Source organism: Haplochromis burtoni, unplaced genomic scaffold (genome assembly GCF_018398535.1).
Source record: "Haplochromis burtoni strain Fernald_Lab_line unplaced genomic scaffold, NCSU_Asbu1 Contig_82, whole genome shotgun sequence".
NCBI classification, from domain to species: Eukaryota; Metazoa; Chordata; class Actinopteri; order Cichliformes; family Cichlidae; genus Haplochromis; species Haplochromis burtoni.
Window position 1 is genome coordinate 2044216 of NW_024582443.1, and position 6000 is coordinate 2050215.

The 6000-nt window shown below is 39.4% G+C and overlaps 1 protein-coding gene across 1 annotated transcript in view; it reads right to left on the reverse strand.

The window, feature by feature from the left end:
- The window catches only part of rell1 (RELT like 1), a 32786-nt gene that overhangs the window by 22295 nt on the left and 4491 nt on the right, over window positions 1-6000 (reverse strand). The window lies entirely within an intron of this gene.

Consider the following 6000-nt stretch of genomic DNA (forward strand, 5'->3'; position numbering starts at 1 on the left):
GCACGCATTTAGGAAGCAGGCACAAACTTCAAAAACAAAAAAAGCTGTGAAGAACACTGGGAATGTTTTCCAAGGTTTTAGTTTCTGTCTTCGACTGGGTTTTTTCCCCCTTTTATTGATTTATTTCTGAGTGAGGGAGGAGAGCAGGCACTCCTGTAAGCCAGCTTTACAAGGGTCCCATAAACTGTGATAGCAGTCAGTCACATGTTTTATTTAAGATGACTTTAATGCATGTTAAACATAACAGATGTAACCCAACCTGGGCGTAGCGGGCGGTTACATCATCAGACAGACTACAGCAGAAAGCAGACGCAAGGACCACAAACATCTCACCATTTTAGCTCAATCTGCCTCTGCTCCCACTCCTACCTGCCTACCCGGGGGTCTAAAGTCCAGATTATTGGATTGGGTACAACAAACATCTCCTGGGCTCCAAATCCTGTACTTTCAATTAAAACAACAAAAATATATTTTGAAGATAAAAAAAAATTCAGGAGGTCTTGCCACTGTCATCCAGGGATGTCAAACTCACTTTACATCATGGGCCACACACAGCCTACTTTGATCTCAGCTGGGCCAAACCAGGTTACTACACATTCAAACCCTGAGACGTCTTCATCTCAGAAAAAAAGAAGTGCACTTTCAACAGAATGTCTCCGTTTTTCTACATGACAAAGAAGTATTGCTGCAGTAAATCAAGGAAACCTGTCAGCAGGCCTTGCACATGTATTCCTTACATTTAAATTGTAAGAAATAAATGTGCAAAATTTAAGAAGATGCGCTGGTAGCTCGGTGCCCAGATTTTCAAGTAATTATAAAACAGAAAGTTTTTGTTCTTCACAAAAAAATGTCCTTTTTCCCAAAACTGTGGACTTATTGTAAAAAACAAACATTTCTAAAGTAGATTGTGAAAAACAGGCACCTATCTGTCATTTAGTTGTGTATCCATTACTTAATTACTTTGTTAAAAGACACAAAGATACCACATTTCCTCAAACAGTAACATTTACCTTAGTGGTGCTAGGCCTGTACTTGAAGCAGGTAAACAGTGTTAATGTTTACCTGATCTAAGTAAGTTTTTACTGTAGTATTCACATGATAGCAAGTGATGACTCTTCCACTGAATGAACTTATAAGCTCACCCAACCCATACGGAAAAGAAATAGTAAAAACTTATGTGATTACTCATGAAAGTGGCCACTTTCATATTACTTTCATACATTGTTTTAGTAAGTATCCAAAACATACAAGTTTCATTATATAATTTTTCAAGGGATCTTATATCTGTTTTCACTCTTATTTGCTTTTCATACAAGTTTCACACAAGACAGATACAAACTTTATAAGATTTATATATATCTTTTCCATATGGGAAAGCTCATGGGGAAAAAATTGCTTAAAAATCATAATTCATTGTATTTACGCTGCATGGTCAACAGAGGACTGCTTGCACTAATCTGTGACAGCAGGGATGCTCATCAAACCAGCTACCCACTGCACCCATGGTGTCACCGCTAATTATGATAAATAAAACACACCATGAGTAAAATAACTTTTAACCTCCATTAGATTTGCTGTTGCAAGTACAATACAAGTCCCTTCAATTCAACTCAACTCAGCTTATATAGCACCAGTTTACAACAGCAGTCACCTCAAGGTTTTTATTATATCGTAAAGGTAAAGACGCTACAATAATAGATAGAAACACCGGCGGTCACATCACCCCCTATGAGCAAGCAGGAAGAAACCTCCGGCAAAACTAGGCTCAGGAAGGGACAGCCATCTGCCACAACCGGTTGGGGTTGATGGGAGGGGGAAGCGAGCACAGAGAAGAACAGGACAAAAGACACACTATGCGTGACAGAGCCACAGTTGAGTAATGAATAACTGCAATACTGGTGTATAATACAACAGAGAGTGAAAAAGAAATGCTCACTGCATCATGGGGCAACCCCAGCAACCTAGGCCTATTACAGTAAAGTAATATCACTACCTTAACTACTCCACTCCCCATTTTAAGCTATGGAGGAAATATGAAATGTCAATAATGCTACTGATGCCAATATTTTCAGAACACAACTTTTGTAAAATTGTAAAATGACTAAAACTGTAAATGTTTGAGTGTAAAAACAAAAAAAAGCGTAAGTGTGAATAAATCAGATGATACTATGAAATATTACATTTTGAACCAAACATCTCGATCAGGTCAAAGTTCAAAGGTGAGGTACCACATGACGCATTCCAGCTCTACAAACAAGAGAGCTTTTGTCTGCTCAGGTCTGTGTGTGCACAGCACAAAGAGACTCGGGGTGGGTCTGATAGAGAGACGCAGACAGAGAGGGCAGCACGACAGCTAATCTGCACGAACTATAGAACAGCACCACGCGCGGAGACATGTATCTAAATACTAGCTTATGTGCACCCGATGCATAAACACATTAGTGCTCCTCCATTGTCCCAGTTCCCTGGTGCCCAAGCCTGAACACACTGATCATTGTCTGCTGACTGACCAGCCTGTTACCAAAAGTTGCATGTCTATGAGCTTGCAATAACAGTGACAACCACACTGTTGGAACAGCACGGTCCTGTGCGCCTCTAAAATGACTCAGAAGTAATCACGGGCCAATTAGATGACTGTTTTAAAATAAAATAAGACTGGAGACTACCAAATGGCTTGAACGGGGTCACTGAGGAGTTTCTGAATTGGAGCCAGACATCTTTTCTGTAACCACAGCTGGTGCTGTGGTGGAGCTCCTATAAAAGAGAGAGAACTACAAACTAAAACTAGAGACATGAGCACTTCACAGAAGTGGATTAACAAAATGAATTTAAACGGCAACAACAGCGGGGCGGCGGTTACATTAGTTTCCAGCTACAACTTCTAAGAAACATTTGGACTTTTTGGATTTTCTGTTGAACGAAGAGGTCGTTTTCTTTTTGTTCTTGACTAAAGTTGCAGTTTTGTGAGCTTTTTTTTTTTTTAAATTTACTGATAAAATATCAGCAGTGATAACCATTTCCAAGAACCCAAGCTGATATCTAAAAGTTTCTCCTTTTATCCAACCGGCTGTGCAGACCAAAACATATTCAATTTTCATGATTAATGGTGCAGATGTGGAGGACAACGAGAGACCAAGAACAGGCCATTAAATTGGGGTCATTTGTACAAAAGAGCAGCACGCTGGCTGTCGCTGCATTCTTTGAGCCCTGCTAATCACATGGGCTGATTTTTAGTTTCATTTTAGTTTTTCGTTTTAACGTCAAACTCTGTGAGTCACTTCTTGGCAACTGGGCATTAAAAAGTGTAAGCTAGGGAATCGGAGACGGCTGCAAGATTTAAAGCACTCAGCTACATTCAGTTAGTAATCTGACCCTTTGTGTGCAACACCATCACACGGGTGGAAACGTGCATGTCATCTGATCGCTGACCCTTGTTCGGCTTGTGAACATCCACTAAAACAGGTGGATCCATGACAGACTTTAAAGTAGTGCTGTAATTACAGCCACCTTGGAAGTCTATGGAGCACACTCTGCTGATAGAGATAACTCTATTGTATGTAATATTGTAGCATTAATTAATAGCAAGACTTTGTTGAACAGCCTAAGAGACACGTGGATCATTACAGGAAGAAATGATTGAAGTTAGTTAAGAAAGCTCCCTAGGAGAGAAAGAGTCTAAAGAGACATTTAATGATGTCTTTTTGAGTTCTTCAGCTTTGTTGTTAAGCAGCAGGGACTAAACCTTGAGAAAAACATTAAAACCGTTTCTATGAAGCACTCCCAGACTTTATGCTGACGTGTTAGTTTAATTTTTAAACTTTACCAACCCTACTATCGCAGCTCCTGCCGAGTCACTTTTGTCTTGCCTTTTATTGATGCTCACCTCTTCCTCAATTTTCCAGCTGCTTTCGTGTCTCATCAGTGTGCTGCACTCTTAATTTTCTCTGCTCCTTCCACCTGTTCACTCTCCTGTCCTGATTGCAAACACAATGCAATCAGCATGCACCAATCAAACTCTATCCAAATCTCCCATTTCTGATGTCATGATTGGGTTTTTAACAAGTATTTACTTTATATATTGACTCAACCAAGAATTCAAACACCTCAATAAATATCAGATTGCGAAAAAGCACATTATTAAAGCACTTTTCATGCCATTTATGGATATTCACACTATTGGATGCCAGCTACAGGGAAATATTTACGGCAGGCGACCACATGCAATAATCAGCCTTCTGTTGCTATTTATTCCTGTGGATTCGGTGCCCTTTCAGTCTAATGACGTTTACTCCACATTGCTTCCTCTTTGCACTTTGTCTATGTTTGATGATTCATTGTATTCAAAAGTCCACAGGATTTCATGAAAACACAATGAGTAAGGAGCACAACGTTGTACATTAACCTTTAAATATCCTCTCTTTCAATGGGGGAAATTCTACAGATTGCACTCAAATTGATTCATTTGGTTTTCCTAAATAGTCTCATACGTTTATTGGAGTAAATAAAAATGTCAACAATATTATGGATACAATAGGAAAATGCACCATATGTAATGTTTCCTCACTAGGTTTCGGTCCTGAGATACTGACATGCATGGACATAATCGCCTGAGACCATAAACATGGTTACTTACTCTTTTTCTTTGGACATTGGCTGCATTTTCAGTCCGTCATCCATCATTTTAAGAGGAACGCTTGTTTATTAAACCACTTAACACTGACCTGTAAATCATTCAAGTATTAAAAGGTCACCTTAACTCAACAGATGACTCAGTGTTGTGTCTACACATAAGAGACAACTTAGCAAAGAACCAATTTTTTAAAATATATATCTGTGCGATTTCACCAAAATCTCATATCCCGGTATAAGACATTTATCGTTTATCGACAGCCTTCGTCGCCTGAATCGTCGTCATCTTTTTTTTTTTTTAAATCGTTGTCATTTGGAAATGAGATCGCACATAAGTATGAATCGAGATTGCGATTTTCTAACGATTAATCGTGCAGCCCTAGAAAATATTACATTTTTGTGATTTAGATCGTTGTCAGGACAATGAATGTCTTATACCGGGATATGAGATTTTGGTCATATCGCACAGCCCTACCATGTATGTTTGTACAAGTTTTAACAAATGTGGAAACTATTTCCCATTTTCACAGCAAAATAAAGAAAGAGCACAGTACTGCTACTGTTCAGGAAATTAAAGAGACAGAACTTTATGTATCCGTCGGATAAGTTACGGGAAATAGGTTTTCAACTGAATGCGATGCAGTTCTGTTCACTGTGGCTTCTCATTTCCACATACTCAGGAAAATGCATGACTGTCCACACAGGAAGTGACGAGCTGCGATGTGGCAACCAGACAGCGACAGATGATAATGAAATTTAGCAACTTGTATTGATGAACTTCAACAATGTAAAGCAGCCAGGTAGAGTCAAGCTTTAAGGTGAGCTGCTGACGCGGTTAACAATTTGAGCTGCTTAGTCTGAACTTTTAAAAAGTTTAACCAGTTCCCAATGTTTAGCACACAAAAAATGCATTTGTTGTTCCTCACCTAACTCCTTGACACCAAAGTGTTTAAAAAAAAGAAGCTTCTAGCTGACCAAAAGTCACTCTTTCCAACATCTTGGCTCAAGCTTACCCAGCTGGATTGAAGGATGCTCTTCGTTGACATGTGAAGAGACGATAAATACACTGGAGGGTTGCCTCATTGTCCGTGAGCCACTCTTTCACAATTTAAGCCCGATGAATCCCAGCAATTACATTTTGGAATAATATGGCTGACAGAAAAACCTGGTCATTCAGTATATTCAGGCAGTCAGCTGACCACATTTTTCAAGCACACAACAACATAACATTACCCAAACTTAGACCTCCAAACCAGTGGAAGGGTTTAAGTATTTGCTTAGTTAAATCCAGGTGGTGACATATTTGTGTGTGTGTGTGTGTGTGTGTGTGTGTGTGTGTGTGTGTGTGTGTGTGTGTGTGTGTGTGTGTGT